This window comes from Pan paniscus, chromosome 18 (genome assembly GCF_029289425.2).
Source record: "Pan paniscus chromosome 18, NHGRI_mPanPan1-v2.0_pri, whole genome shotgun sequence".
Taxonomy (NCBI): Eukaryota; Metazoa; Chordata; class Mammalia; order Primates; family Hominidae; genus Pan; species Pan paniscus.
In genome coordinates, this window is record NC_073267.2 from 9,250,772 (window position 1) to 9,267,323 (window position 16,552).

The 16,552-nt window shown below is 46.4% G+C and overlaps 1 protein-coding gene across 8 annotated transcripts in view; it reads left to right on the forward strand.

The window, feature by feature from the left end:
- ABAT (4-aminobutyrate aminotransferase) overlaps nucleotides 1-16,552 on the forward strand; it is a 122,265-nt gene that overhangs the window by 49,080 nt on the left and 56,633 nt on the right. The window contains exons 5-6 of one of the 8 annotated variants that reach the window (XM_055099496.2): nucleotides 10,257-10,298; nucleotides 12,761-12,836. The exons of 2 other annotated variants lie outside the window; for them this stretch is intronic. The gene's annotated coding sequence lies outside the window, so the exon portion shown is untranslated. Of the gene's footprint in view, nucleotides 1-2,800; nucleotides 3,850-10,256; nucleotides 10,299-10,705; nucleotides 10,929-12,760; nucleotides 12,837-16,552 lie in introns of those variants that run through there. 5 more of the 8 variants (XM_057300002.2, XM_055099495.2, XM_008960387.5 and 2 more) reach the window with 5 other exon arrangements.

Consider the following 16,552-nt stretch of genomic DNA (forward strand, 5'->3'; position numbering starts at 1 on the left):
CTGGGATTACAGGCATGAACCACCAAGCCCAGCCAGTTAACCTTTGTGTGCCTCCACTAATATCTGTGAAATGGAAGCAAAAATCCCCAGCACAAAAGCATTGTTTCAATCAATGAGATAATACATGGAAAGTACTTCGCTCAGTCCTAGGCACAAAATAGGTGCTCAAACACAAATAAAGGTTATAGCTTTTGTTACATGTATTAGGGATGTTTAGTATTCAGAAGGGGGCTAGGTAAACCCTGAAGACAAACGAATAACAGTAACTCTCATTTGTTTAGCAAGATAGACTTTTGCATGCCATTTCTACCTCCATGTTGTTGACATTTGACCTTCAGAATGACCTTGGGAGGTATGATCAAGCCCTTAGAGAGATGAGAGGCTGGGCATAGTGGCTCACACCTTTACTCTCAGCACTTTGGGAGGCGAGGTGAGAGGATTGCTTGAGCCCAGGAGTTCATAACAAACCTAGGCAACATAGCAAGTCCCCGTCTCTACAAAAAAATAAAAACATTACCCAGGGGTGGTAGTCCATGCCTGTAGTCTCCCAACTACTCAGGAGGCTGAGGTGGAAAGATCAGTTGAGTCCAGGAGGTTAAGGCTGCACTGAGAGAGAGAGAGACAGAGAGAGAGGGAGGAAATAGGCTCAGGAGCGAGCACCTTCACATCTGAGCAGGAACTAGAACTAGGCCTTCTTGTACCAACCCTCTGGATTCTCTCAACTTTCCAAGCCTCCAAAGTTTGTTTCTGTGTTTACTTCACTCTCTGGTTACGTGGTTTCTACAGGAGTCTTTAGAACAAGAGAGAAGACCGACATTTATTACAACCAGCAACCAACATTAATCACTTTCCCACATCAGTACATAAAGCGCCATCGCATTCTTTTTGTTGAATGCAGGTTATTCTGCATGATGGATGTACCCAAGTTTATTTTAACCAGTTCCCACTCATGGACAATTAGGTTATTTTCAGTTTATATCAATGAGACAAATTCCTTCAAGTAGAATTATGCTAGGGATCAATGGTTTGTGCATTTACAATTTTACAGATTTTGACAAATTGCTCTCCAAGCCATTTGTATGAATTTCCTCTCCTGCCAGCAATGAAAGAAGTGCCAGTTCCCCTGCATCATGAATATGGCCAAATATTTCATGATAAAAAGTCAGTGTGGAGAAAGCAGAGGAAAGGTGAGATAGCAGCTGGGAGGCCGTCAGGAGGTGGTGGCAAATGTCCAGGTAGGAAACGATGGGTACCTGAACAAGGACAAAGTAAGGAGGTAGAGGGTGGAGCCCAGAGCTACTGTGGAAGTCAAATTCCGTGGCGTGGTGGTGAAGGAAGTTAACAGGAAGGAGGAATCAGATTTCTTGAGTTTCTGGCTTGAACAAATGAGTAGGCGGTGGGTCTGTTAATGGAGATGCTCAACATAGGAAAGGAGATAGGTGTAGTGAAGAGAAGATGATGACTGTGAGAACGTATTGCACTTGATATGCAGGACACCCTGCTGAACGAGGGAGAGGATTTGGGGATAGTGAATCATTTGTGGAAACCGTGAGTGTCCATGAGCTCTCCCAGAGATGGGTGGGTGGAAGGATGGATGGATGGATGATTGGATGGATGGATGGATGGATGGATGATGATTGGATGGATGGATGGATGGATGGATGGGAAGATGGATGGGTGGATGGATGGGTGGATGGATGGGAAGATGGATGGATGGATGGATGGATGGATGGATGGATGGATGGATGGATGGGAAGATGGATGGATGGATGGATGAGTGGATGGATGGATGGATGGATGGAAAAATGGATGGGAAGATGGATGGAGAGATGGAGGGAGAGAAGGATAGATGGATGAATGAATAGACAGACAAAAAACAGAAACCTAGACTTTATTGTCTTTAGATTGAACCATATGAAATTACTATTTTTGGCCAGGTGCGGTGGCTCATGCCTGTAATCCTAGCACTTTGGGAGGTCGGGGGGAGGGGCAGATCACTTGAGGTCAGGAGTTCGAGACCAGCCTGGCCAACATGGTGAAACACCGTCTCTACTAAAAATACAAAAATTAGTTGGGCGTGGTTGCTTGTACCTGTAATCCCAGCTACCTGGGAGGCTGAGGCAGGAGAATCACTTGAACCCGGGAGGCTGAGGTTGCAGTGAGCCACGATGGTACCACTGCACGCCAGCCTGAATGACAGAGCAAGACTCCATCTCATAAAAAAGAAAAGAAAGAAATTACTCTTTTTGTTTTAAAAATTACCAAGTGCCTAATTTTATGCAGGTTGAAATATTTTGGGGGGAAGGATACTGATGTCTACAGTTAACTTTGAAATGCATCAAAAATAGGATGTGATAAAGCACATGTGGTAATCATGTTAATGGTAGAGGCTAGTAGTGGGTATATAGGTATTTACCATAAAATTCTTTCAGCTCTGCTGTGCATTGGAAAGTTTCATAAAAAATCATGGGAAATGATCTAGGCGCCGTGGCTCACTGGTGAATATTGTCAATTTCGTGTGGTTCCCCTCAATTTATGTTTTATTTGGCCAAAAAGATCCTTCCAGGTTCCCAATCTGTAGCATCAACAGATCTGCTTTGTGGAGTCCCCTTTGGCCCTTGTTCTGCCCCGATTTGGGGGTTGGGGGCTGGGGGCTGACGTTTCTCCCTCTCAAAGTTCAGGTTGAATTGCCCTAACGTGCTGATTACTGCACCGAGGATGCCGGTATCTGGCTTGTAATAATTATAGATTTCCTCTGCGATTTGATCCCATTGGTTGCCTCGGCAACGGCGTAATAGCTCAACCGAAGCGCTGTCACGGTGATTTAGAACCAGTGTGTCTCTCCTGCAGCCTCCATTCTGGGTGCCTCCACCCCCTTGCCGTCGTCATGGTAACTGATGAGCAGCATGTGACCGAAAGCTCTCTGCCCCCCCAACCCCGTACCCCCTCCCCATCTTGTGATCACCCTCATTACCTCTTCTGGGCCCCCTGTGGACCTGCGTTGACCCAGCATGGGCTGCAATGGGGGAGTTGGGTAATTGCTCCCGGTAGGTTCCTCCCCAACCCCCCAGACGGGGTCAGGTGGAGCATGGGCACCAGAGCAGCCCCTCTGCCTTGGGTGTCTTGGAGATGACTTCGCGCCCCCCGGAGCCCCGTCATGGCTGTGGCTGCGTCCACAACACTGCAACAGCAGAGTCCTGGGGAAGCCATTTAGGAATCTGAAGCCCTGGATTTCTGCTTTGTCCCTTCAGGGGTTCCTGAACCTGTTAAAAAAAAAAAAAATCTAGGAAGAGGCCCTGGAAGGAAAAAGGGGAGGGAGTTAGCCTATTTTCCAAGGTCTGAAATGTTGTGGCTTATCCTTCTGGCTTAAACCGAGCTGGGCTTAAAACATCTTTTAAAAAAAATCTGTATTCTATTTTTTTCTCTCTGTTTATCTCTCTCTTTCTGCCTCTGTTAATCTTTGTTTCTGTGTAGTTGCATCCTGTTTCTGTCTGAAAACCCTTGTCTTTCTGAATCCATCTTTCAGTCTCTCACGTTCTGTCTCTCCCCTCCTCCTTCACCTTCCCTCCATCCCTCTCCCTTGCGCACTTGCCGGGTACCAGCTGAGTGCATCCTTTTCCCAAACCTACTCTGCTTCCAAGGGGCCCTTTTCTGTCTCCTCCACCTGTCCCCATGCTTTGGGGACTGCCTGGAAATCCGGGACACCCTCCTGAGGAGGGAGCTGGTGCCCAACGGCACCTCTTAGGATGAACCCCGCCAGCTGCGTTCCTGGCCTCTGCAGAATGGCATACAGAAGGCATTTTAAGCAAGCGAGCTGAGCTCGCCGCAGGACTCCGACTACCAGGCACCGTGAGTGCAAATGTGTATGTGTGTCTCCGTGTGCATCCTTACATGTGTATGTATTTGCTGCCATGGGGAGGTGGTGCCAGTGTCTGTCAGTGCCTGTTATCTGTGGTGTTGGGGTGTGCAGGTGGGGGGGGCACACACCCTTGTGCACCTGTGTACATGCGTGCACATGTGCCTGGCTCTCTGTGTGTAGGACACACAAATGTACTTAACAGATTTTTCAAGGACACTTTGTGAACACAGCAGGAGGAGACCCTTTAAAGTGGGGACAAAATAATGAAAGATGGATATAGAAATGATGAGATAAGGAATTGCTCTTATCAATAGGCTTGCAACACCACAGTCCGCCTGCATCTGGTCCTAGGAAATGAAGTGAGGGTCACCTTGAAAAGGCATTTTTGTTCAAGCCGCTAAATAAATCCTTTCCCTTCGTTCTAAGGACAAGAACAGCACAAACACACACACCCCTTTCTCTTTGAAACTCAGGGGAATGGAAGGCTCAGGGGGCGCTGTCACTGGGCATTTCAGATAGAGTTTGCAGTGACAATCTCGGTTGACAGCCAGGGCGGCTCACGCCAAGAGTAGATGTCAGGAAGCTCTGGACAGCCGCTCTCTTCACATCTTGTGGCTGATTAGAAGTTCATTTTGAATTTTTTCCCAGAAGCAGCCTATGCCCCAAGAGGCAACCAGAAGAAAGCAATTTTAGAAAATGCAATTTCATTTGCAGGGCAAGATGTGGGAATCCTGACAGGTTGCCGCTGAAGATCCTGCAGTTGGTGTGTGCAAGCTGGCAGCCAGGCCGCTGCCGGAGGAAGGGGGTCCTCTGTGCTTTGCATGTCCCTGGGTATTTGGGAAACTTGGCAGCCAGTTGCTTAAGTGAACCCTGACTCTGGAGTAGGCACTGGGCACCCTGGCGGAGAGGACAGAGCCGGAGACAAGGACTGGCCTCAGGGAGTTTCCAGTTCAAATAGGAACAGACCCGATCACACGCGATACGCTCACCCTCAGACACATTGCTGCTGCCTGCATTTCCTCCGGGCTGCCATCCCCCTTCCCCTGCCCTGGCCTCTGTCTGCCACGGCCGCCCTTGTCTACCTGCCAAGCTCTAATTATCGTTAAACATCCCCTGTCACTGCTTCCCGGAAATCTTTAACTTCCACCCAAGAACAGCTGACACTATACGCCCTCCTCTACCTGCAGAAATCACTTGGAGCCTCTGACATCACGTGTCCAACCGACCTCTTTCTCCACATTTGCCCGTGAGCTGCACTTCATTTTGCAAGGACATAAAGAAGACTATTCACGCAACTACATGCAAAATGACTGGCTGGGATTCCTAAAATGCCAATGTCTTTTAAAAGGCAAAAGGGCTGAGAAATGGTTCCAGGTTAAAAGAGATTAAAGAGCCATGAGCCCAAATGCAATGTTTGATCCTAAGATGAAGCCTGGATCAGGGGAACAGAAAACACTTGTGGGCTGGGCTCAGTGGCTCATACCTGTAATCCCAGTGCTTTGGGAGTCCGAGGGAGGAGGATCACTTGAAGTCAAGAGTTAGAGACTAGGCTCAGGAATATAGCGAGACCCCATCTCTACAAAAAATAAATATAAAAATAAACTAACCAGACATAGTGGTGTGTGCCTGTGATCCCAGCTACTCAGGAGGCTGAGGCAAGAGGATCACCTGAGCCCAAGAGTTCGAGGCTGCAGTGAGCCATGAGCCGTGATCATGCCACTGCACTCCAGCCTAGGTGATAGAGCAAGACCCTGTCTCTAAAAAAAAAAAAAAAAAAATTAAAGACATTTTAGGGATAAGTGGGAATATCTGAATATAGATTGTATGTTAGATAATAGTATTTATAGTATTTTTATGTCATGAATATGCCAATAATAAATAAATAAATAAAAGATAATAGTATTTTATTAATGATACCTTCATGAGAGTGACTTTGTATCTCAGATCATTTGTACTGAGGTTATGTAAGAGAATGTTCTTGTTCTTAGAAGATACAGGCTGAAGGATTCAAGGATGAAATATCACAATGTCCACAACTAACTCAAATAATTCAGAAGATAGATAATAGAGTGGGCACGAGTGTGGCAAAATGTTAACAGTTTCGAGGATTACAGGCGGCTGTGGAACTATGTTCATAACTTTTATGTGGGTCTGAAGATTTTCCAGTGCCCAGGCTGGGCACTCTGCTTAGCTTTGTGTGTGGATTATCTCATTTCATCCTCAGAGCAGCTTGGGGATGGGAGAGCTCTATCACACCCATTTTCCAGTGGAGAAAACAGAGGCACAGCTAGTTGTAAGCCCAGGCCACATCATGCCCCCACCCCGTTTTGTGAAATTTAGTACTAAAGATACTACGTGGCTGTGTGATGTCAGGCAAATCACTTAACCTCTCTGTGATCTGTTTCCTTTTTTTTTTTTTTTTTTGCTACGAGTGGATAATTATAATATCAGAAGGTTGTTCTGATGGGTATTATGATATATAAAGAACTTAGAACAGGGTTTGGCCTAAAGTAAGTGATGAGCAAGTGTCTGCTGTTGCTGCTGCTAATTGTATTTGTTGCTGCAGTCGTGATCCCAGCACCCTCGCCTTGGCCAGTGATGGGGAAACCTGAAGGGTGTTTTTTCTTCTGTACCCAGGGCGTGCTTCATGGGTTTGTGATCTATATGGTCACACAGGGTCCCGTGTTCAGAAGATCCCCCCATGTCACTGGCTTGCAATTCGTAACCATTTTCTCACAAGGGGCCTCGAATATTTATTTTATGCACTGGGTCCCACACATCATGTAGCCAGCCCTGTCTGCTCTCCCTTTTTATTGGATCCCGTTGAGATCCTCTCCTGGACTAAACTACTTGTGCCTACGTCATTGCAGCAGACAGGCCCAGGCAGGCCGTGGCATTTCGGCAGATCAGATTGTATGTTCCTGTGACCACACTGCAATCCTGATGCAATGCGTCAGCCCGCACAGGCCAGTACGGTAGCCGTTCATCACATCTGGTCATTGAGCATCTGAGACGTGGCTATTCTAAACTGTGATGTGCTGTGAGTGTGAAATTCACACCAGATTTTGAAGACTTAGCACACATCCGAAAAAGAAATGCAAAATATCTTATTAATAACTGTATTGATGGCCAGGCACTGTACCTCGCGTCTGTAATCCCAGCACTTTAGGAGGCCAAGGCGGTTGGATCACTTGAGGTCAGGAGTTTGAGACCAGCCTGACCAACATGGTGAAACTTTGTCTCTACTAAAAATACAAAAATTAGCCAGGAGTGATGGCACACACCTTTCATCCCAGCTACTCGGGAGGCTGAGGCAGGAGAATCGCTTGAACCTGGGAGGCGGAGGTTGCAGTGAGCCAAGATTGTGCCACTGCACTTCAGCCTGGGCAACAAGAGCAAAACTCCATCTCAAAAGTAATAATAATAACTATATTGATTATGTATCCAAATTATTACATTTTAGATACAATGGGTTAAATAAGATACATGAAAAAAATTGGTTTCAGCTGTTTTTGCTTTTTTCATATGGCTACCAGAAAATGTAAAATTACCTATGTGGTTTGCATTGAAAGCTTGTGTTATATTTCTTTTGGGCAGTACTGTCTTAGAGCAAACTACCTGTGCCTTCATTGTGACTCCAAACCAAACCAGACCAGCAGGTGACAGCGCAGTGAATTGATTTCTAAGTTACATTAATACACTCTAGCCCTGGTGCTGTAGCTTAGACCAGAGTCTCCCAATCAATCCATCAGGCACCTCTTTCTGTTCCTTCTTTTCTGTTCCTTTCTCTCTTAAGATAGTCCAAGACACTGATTTTTATACCCAGTGAGTTTGTCAAGTAGCCTAAAGATATTTTTGAGGCAACGTATTGGGTAAAAAGAAACTGAAGTTGGAATCAGAAGAACTAATTTAAGAATTAAATTAAAATCCCAAATCACCTCTTTTTTTTTTCTTTTAGAGATGGGGTCTCGCTCTGTCACCCAGGCTGATCTCAATCTCCTGGGCTCAAGCGATCCTCTCACCTTGGCCTCCCAATGTGCTGGGATTACACATCAGGTCCCAGGTCACCTCTTCTCCATGAGGTGAGCTTGGGCATGTTATTTCTCTGTGCAAGGAAACAGAACAGCACTAGCTTTAAAGCCTCACAGACCCGAGTTTGAAGACTGGCTCTGCCGTTGACAAGCTGTGTGACACAGGATAAGCCACAACCCTCTCTGAACCTCAGTCTCATCCTCAGTCTCATAGCGTTGATGATGCATACTGTGTAATACTGTTGCAAGAATGGAATAAGATGAAGCAGAACAAATCTCCAACCCAGCAACTGGCACATGGCAGGTGTGCGCTTAATCCCTGCATTCTTAGTGGGATCAGTATTCCCAAGAGAGTGAGCATTTATGGGAAAGAAAAGAAAACTTACTCTTTATGAATAAAGTACAGATATAAAATACAATACATAAGCAGATGTACAAATATCTGTGGAATTAAAATTTCATGGGGTATGTAGCTAATAAAGAATCTTTAGGGGAATGGCAATGAAAAAAAGTTTGAGAAACATTGCATTAATCTGACGGATGGGACTCAGAGGTTGCTTTTCAGTTCAGTTCCTGAAGTTGTCAGAGTATAGGGCTGAAACTCCATGATTGAATTCAACAAGTGTTTTTGAGCACCTACAATAGCCAGGCACCGTTCTGGACCCTGGAAATGGAGGGCACCCTCCAGGTACATGCTTCCCAGAGCTGGTCTCTGAGGTCCCCTGAGCCAGCCCCTGCCTCTGGGAAGATGACCCCTAAATGGCAGCCTCAGTCAGGGGGCAGGGTTTTAGAGAACAACAGGAACAGAAGTATTTGCCTCCCAGGAGTAGATAAGACGGTGTATGTGAAACCTTGACATGATTGGCATTCATTCATAAAATCAGAGCAGATACCTGCACACACAGGCAGAAATGAAAGATACTTTGAATTACAGAAAAGTTAAGGTCTTTGCAAGTGCATGTCGGAATGCTGCCAGGCACACAGCGTGACTCCAGCCACCAACAAAGTGTTTCCAAGTCTGGAGCTGTGTGGTCCTTGAAGGAGATATAAATGTTTCACTTGTTATACGCTGTGATTTTTGCATACTTAGCAGTTTCTGGAGTCCGTGAAAGTGGTTTGTTTTCTCTGAACGGGAAGTGCGTTTCCTCCAATCACACCGACCTGATTTGTTTGTTGCTTGTTGGGCCTCCCCACGGGAACACGAGATCCCACAGAACACAGCAGGACGTGTCCTTGTTTACTGAGGAATCTCTGGGGCTCAGCACAGGTGTGCAGAAAGCATTTATTGAACTGAACAAACAGATTTTACAAGCCGGACCTTCCGTGGCGTTGGCCCGGGTAGCTACTTCAGCGTGGGTACAAGCATCCTTTCTAAGCCAATTCCATTCTTTCACTCCTCCTCCCTTGTAGGATCAGAAATCCAAAGCTAGCTTATCCTTTTGCAGATGTTTCTTTCCATATTATTTCCTACCTCCAGAACAAAGGCTATCTGTGTCTCACATTCGGAGGCTTGGATTTGAAGCCCTGTCTGTTCATTTTTCTCTCCAGTTTTTTCACAGGCTGGGTAACTACCTGCCTGCTAGCAACGATGTGTTCGTTCTCCCTGGATTCCTGATTGAGGTGGGCAGAGAGGACTCTGAGACAGGAGCATGAGGATGAAAGAGGTTGAGGCGGATCAGCTTGTTTCTCATGAAATCTGGATGTTGAGGCTGGTAGCAGGACCACCGCATGTGCCAATAGTCTTTAGCAGCTCATCAGGCCATAGAAGAAGTGCCTTTACTAACTTCAAGTCCAGCCTGGGAAACGTAGTGAGACCTTGTCTCTCCCTCTCTAAAAAAAGAAGAAAGAAGAAGGAGTAGGAGGAGGAGGAGGAGAAGGAGAAGGAAAAAAAGAAGTTGTTCACAATTTTTGTTTACTCGTTTATTTATTTTTGAGATGGAGTTTCACTCTTGTCGCCAGGTTGGAGAGCAGTGGCACCATCTCTACTCACTGCAACATTCACTTCTCAGGTTTAAGCAATTCTCCTGCCTCAGCCTCCCAAGTAGCTGGAACTACAGGCACCTGCCACCACGCCCAGCTGATTTCTGTATTTTTTTTGTAGAGTTGGGACTTCACCATTTTGGCCAGGCTGGTCTCGAACTTTTGACCTCAGGTGATCTGCCTGCCTCGGCCTCCCAAATTGCTAGGATTACAGGCGTGAGCCATCGTGCCCAGCCAAAATGCACAATTTTAAAGAGCTCTTTGGAAACAGAAAATGGCCTGCAACAGGCATCTCTTCCACATCCTATGTACTTTCTTCAATTGACCCTAAGCCAATTGAGTGCCTCCTGACCTCACAAATAGATTTCATTCTTCTCATTTTACAGATGCAGAAACTAAGGCCCTGATGAGTTCAGCAACTTGCCTAGGTAATATATGTGGCCCAGCCACACTTCAGACCCAATTTCTGGCTCTTGTTACTTTCCCCACATCATTCTCAGTCTTTCTTAGGAATGGACATTTGCCTGTTTCCAAGAACAGTATTTCTGTCTCCCTATACAAGTCACTGATAATTTTATGATGCCCAAGAGGCAGGTGATAGGAAGTCATGCCTGCAGGGAGAGAGGACTGGGGCCCATGCGGAGGGGAAAGTCAGAAGAGGCTGTTGCAGCTGAAGTCGGAGGAGAAAGGTGGATGTGAGATAAAGCCTCTGTCCCTGTGCCACTGCCCCTGAATGGGGCCCTGTTAGCCCCATCTGCACAGGCCCATGGCTCCGGCTTTATGGGTTGCTATGGCAACCCCTGGCCTTGACAACTGAAGTGCACTTGGCTGAGTGTGTCTTTGTGTCCCTTTGAGTCTGCAGAGAAGCCAGCAGCTGGGGCTGCAGACGGGAAAGGAATGTCCTCAGCATCTGCCAGCACTTTTGTCTTGGTCCCAACGGCTGATAGGAAAATGAGAGGCAGGGTCTTTTCTAGAGAGATCTGGGGAGTCCATTTCTAGCCGATGATGCATGCAAAGAGTTCGTGTTCACAGGACCTGGGAAGCAGCGGAGTAGAAAGGTGAGTCAGACGCCATCTTCATAGGCTGCTTGTTGAGCATTTACTGTTTATTCAATGATTGTTTGCAGCCAGGCACTGCTCTGGGGCTGGGGAAACAGTAAGGACTTCTGCCAGCCCACAAAATAGTTCCAATTGCTATTATTCCCATTTTACAGATCAGGAAACTGAGGCACAGAGACGTTACTTAATGTGCCTGAGGTTATACGGCAGGTCAGTGAGAGGCCAGGGATGTCTTGTCTGGGGGTAAGATCATTTTGAAGGATGCAAGACTGGGGAGATGCAGGGAAGAAGCAGTTTCATATCCAGCACCTCACACTCTGCCTCCACAGGCTTTTTTCTCCCTGTATCCATGGGATGTTTGACCTCCAGTTCCAGGGATTTGAGGATCATGAAGACCTGTGGTCATATGCGGGGCCCACCGTCCACCCTTTATGGTAATTAACAGTAGTTCTCAGCCTCCGAGCCTCCAGAGCTTCCCCCGGTGCCCAGGTCACACCTGTGAGACTCAGACCTACTTAGTCTGGGTGGGGCTTTGACACAAGTGTAAGCTTCTGGTGAGCGAGCGTCAGGTGCAGCCAATGCTAGAAATTTCTGGCTTTTGAGCTCTAAGACCTCGAACAAGCCTTTTAGGCTTCTGAACCGGTTTTATAAGGCCAATCCTGCAGATTACCCAAAGGACCTATGGAAGGTCTATTGCACGTGGTAGGTGAACAGTAAGTAAATAAATGGGAGCTGGTACTTTTACTATGATTATTCTTTCTCCAGAGCAAATTGGAAGAATTTGTTTCCACTTTCACCTGAATTCCTTTCACTTTTACTGATTTAAACATTGAACTCGGCCTCTTAGCTCATCTCGCCCCTCCCCGCAATGCACCAGGCACACGAAGGAAGCAGAGAGAGCTAATTTGCATTTTAATCAAAAGAAAAAGGACGAGGAGAGGTGGGTGGGACTGAAGAGCTCACTATCTGGCTAGACCAGGGTTTTGACTTGTTTTGACTGAGACACACAGTAAGGAAGAGAACTTACTTCAGGCCCACTGCACAGCTGAAACAAAAATTACCAGCATTTGCTATGTACCCTGACAATTCCTATTCTGTTTGATTTACTGATGGATTTAAATTTCTCTTTCAGTTCTGATCATGTCAAGGAAAAGGTCCCCATGTGATGCCAGCCTGCCTTTAACACCTGTCTGCTCTCTGCCAGTCTCTAGGGAACGGAGGGGGCCAGGCCTGGGGCTATAGCCTTGGGCAGTCCACTCTGTCTGGCTTTTAATTGAATAACTTGCTTTGATTTTATTATGTTCTTTTCCTAGTTGCCTTTGTAGCAAATAAAACTTGAGGGGGGAAGGTAGCAATTAGGTTTTTTTATTTGTTATATTTTTCTTTGTAGAGACAGAGGTTTCACCATGTTAGCCAGGCTAGTCTCAAACGCCTGGCCTCAGCTGATCCATCTGCCTCGGCATCCCAAAATTCTGGGATTACAGGCATGAGCCACCACACCTGGCCAGAAGGTAGCAATTGGAAAGGATTCTAGGAAAATTACCTTTTTAAATTGAAAAAGCAAGTTGATTTCAAGAAAAATGTTGAGTAAACACAAGTCATATGAGACATAAGAGCTGAAAGGAAGGGTAGGTAGTATGCTAAGAACTGAGGTTCGGGAAATGCATGGGGGAGATTGGGGGTCTCAGAGACCGGGAGGGCCAACAACCAGCCTGCTGTAACTTCAGATTTTCAGATTTCTCCAACCTCCTTGGTCACAATTTCATGGCGTGCCAGTGCTCTGAAAGCACCTCCCTTCTAACCAGGAATCCTTCACCTGCTTCTTTCCCCAGATGCGCACATCCAGGGTCTAGCGGATTGCAAAGGGCCTGGTAGAATCAAAGAGGGATATACTAACGCCACTTCCAGGTAGGAGCAAGGCTTGGGGAAAATGCTGTGGCAAATTCTCAGTAATATGGAACTCTTAGCACGCTTGCCAGGTGTTTCTCAGAGTCCGAACGGGCCTTAGAAACAATGTGATCCAGCCAGGCAAGGTGGCTCATGCCTGTAATTCCAGCACTCTGGGAGGCCGAGGGATCACTTGAGGTCAGGAGTTCAAGACCAGCCTAGCCAACATGGTGAAACCCTGTCTCTACAAAACATACAAAAATTAGCCAGGTGTGGTGGCGTGCACCTGTAATCCCAGCTGCTCAGGAAGCTGAGGCAGGAGAATCACTTGAATCTGGGAGGCAGAGGTTACAGTGAGCCAAGATCACACCAGTGCACTCCAGCCTGGGTGACAGAGTAAGACCGTGTCTCTCAAAAAAATAGAGGAAGCCGAGAGGCTATTTAGGATATCATTGCCTTCATCCAGGAGAAGGATGATGGCAAGCTGGACCAGAGCATGTTGGAGACTTGCGCACCAGCAGGGATATACTGGAACTCTGGGCACCCAGCTCCCTTCTATCATCATTGATGCTTCAGGCATCTGTACCAAGAAAGAGAGCCTTCCCTTGTGGCAGCCTGCATCTGGGGTTTCCAGTGCAAGCCTGCAGGGAAAGTCTGCCTATCTGTGGGGCCTCTTTCCTTGGCAACTCCAGAAATCTCCAGGGATCTCAGACCATAGGGCTCTAGAATCAATGACTACATCTTCAGCAGAAAGTATAAGACAGGAGCAAGTCAGGGACAGAGTAAATGCAAATGACTTGTGTGCCTATGATTGTCCAGGATGTGTTCATCCATTATCCCCAATTCCCAGCGCAACCCTGCAGTGAGAGAGGCATCACCATCTCCAATCTACAAATCAGGAAACTGAGGCTCAGAGCGTTTTCGTAAGTTTCACCCTGGTATACAAGTACCTAAGATAGGGCAGTGGTTTGGATCCAAGCTTTATATATATATATATATATATATATATATATATATATATATATATATTTTTTTTTTTTTTTTGAGACGGAGTCTTGCTCTGTCGCCCAGGCTGGAGTGCAGTGGCACGATCTAGGCTCACTGCAACCCCCACCTCCCGGGTTCAAGCAATTCTCCTGTCTCAGCCTCCCCAGTAGCTGGGATTACAGGCGCACGCCACCATTCATGGCTAATTTTTATATTTTTAGTAGAGACAGGATTTCACCATTTTGGCCAGGCTGGTCTTGAACTCCTGACCTCAGGTGATCCATCCACCTCAGCCTCCCAAAGTGCTGGGATTCCAAGTGTGAGCCACTGCGCCCAGCCCCAAGCTTTCTATTCTAAAACCCAGGCTCAAATACCACCTCCATGCACAACCCACATATCTTAATTATCTATTATGGTGCACATAACAGACATCACTAATTATCACATTTTTTTCCCCTGAAAACCTAAAAGAGTGCTTCCTGCTAACAGGTCAAAAAATAATGAAAAATAAAAAATAAGTAAACCTAAAAGAGGCCGTAAAATCTTTTTGTTCGCTGCTCCAAATAGACAATACTCATTGGCCAGCACTGGCACGTGTTGTAACATTTATTTGCCATTTCAATACTGCACAGAAAATTAGCTTCTCTCGGCTAGGCATGGTGGTTCACACCTGTAATCCCTGCACTTTGGGAGGCCAAGGTGGGAGGACTGCTTGAGCCCAGGAGTTCAAGATCAGCCTGGGCAACATGGTGAAACCCCATCTCTCCAAAAAAGAAATACAAAAATTAGCCAGGTGTGGTGGCATGTGCCTATAGTCCCAGCTACTCGGTAGGCTGAGGTGGGAGGATCACTTGAGCCTGGGAGCCAGAGGTTGCTGAGATGGCACCACTGCACTCCAGCTTGGGCAATAGAGCCAGACCTTGTCTCAGGAAAAAAAAAAAAAAAACAATGGCAGTCTTGGGGTCACACAGCCTGTAGCAGGTGGAAATTGAAGAATAAGTCTGTGTGATCAGAGTGTGTCATTACTGTACACACACTTCTTTGGTCCTCTCTTCCCATCTACAAAAGACAGCCAACTCCATAATCTCTTTTTGTCTTTTCTTTTTTTTTTTTTTTGAGATGGAGTCTCACTCTGTTGCCCAGGCTGGATTGCAGTGGCGCCATCTCGGCTCACTGCAACCTCCGCCTCCCAGGTCCAAGTGATTCTCCCGCCTCAGCCTCCAAAGTAGCTGGGATTACAGGCGCCTGCCACCACGCCCGGCTAATTTTGTATTTTTAATAAAGACGGGGTTTCTCCATGTTGGTCAGGCTGGTCTCGAACTCCTGACCTCAGGTGATCTACCCGTCTCGGCCTCCCAAAGTGCTAGGATTATAGGTGTGAGCCACCGCGCCTGGCTTTTTCATTTTTATTAAGATAAACATAACATTAACCTTTTTAAGTGAAAATTCAGACCGTTTTAGAACATCCACAATGCTATGCGGCCACCACCGCTATCTAATTCCAGATTTTTTTCATCACCCCAGAGACCCCTGTACCCATTAAGCAGTCATCTCTTATTCCTCCCAGGCCCCTGGCAACCACTAATTTATTTTCTGTCTTTATAGATTTACCTACTCTTGAAGGTTCCTATAAATGGATTCGTAGACTATGGGGCATTTTACCTCTGCATTCATTCATATAGCATAAAAAATATTTTGAGATTTATCCATGTTGTAGCATGTGTCAGAACTTCATTCCTTTTTATGACTGAATAATATTTCGTTGTAAGGATAGACCATGTTTTGTTTATTCATTCCTCCACTGATCGACATCTGGGCTTTTTCTACCTTTCGGCGATTGTGAATAGCGCTGCTATGTGTATTTGTTTGAGTCTCTGTTTTCAGTTCTTTGGGTTGATGCAAAGGTCATTTCCTTTTGCACCAACCTAGTACTTAGGGGTGGAATTGCTGGGTCATGTAGTAGTAATTCTAGGCTTAACTTTTTGAGGAACTTGTAATTCTGAAAAGGCCGTGCCAACTCTAGGACTGAGGGTTTAAGAGCTAATCCCTGACTTCTTACTCCTCATCAACTCCCACCCCAGTGGGTGCCCTCCAACATACCTGCCTCGAGAACCCCTCCCCAGCTCAGTGACCCCAGCATCTCATTGACATGCTGAGTGCATGCTCCCTGCCCCTCCCTGGGAGCCTGCCTAAACACAGACCCTTCTATTCTTTCTAATTTTTTTTGTACCCATTAACTATCCACCTCCCATTCAACCCCCCACTACCCTTCCCAGCCTCTGGTAACCATCCTTCTACTCTCTATGCCCATGACTTAAATTGATTTGATTTTTAGATCCCACAAATAAGTGAGAACACATGCCACTTGTCTTTGTGTGCCTGGCTTATTTCACTTAACATGATGATCTCCAGTTCCATCCACGTTGTTGCAATGACTAGATCTTTTTTTTTTTTTTTTTTTGAGATGGAGTCTCGATCTGTCGCCCAGGCTGGAGTGCAGTGGCGCCATCTCGGCTCACTGCAACCTCCGCCTCCCGGGTTCAAGCGATTCTCCTGCCTCAGCCTCCCTAGTAACTGGGACTACAGGCATGGGTCACCACACCCAGATGATTTTTTTTTTTTGTAGAGATGGGGTTTTGCCATGTTCACCAGGCTGGCCTCAGGTGATCCACCTGCCTCAGCCTCCCAAAGTGCTGGGATTACAGGTGTGAGCCACTGCGCTGAATAGTACTCCATTGCATGTATGAACC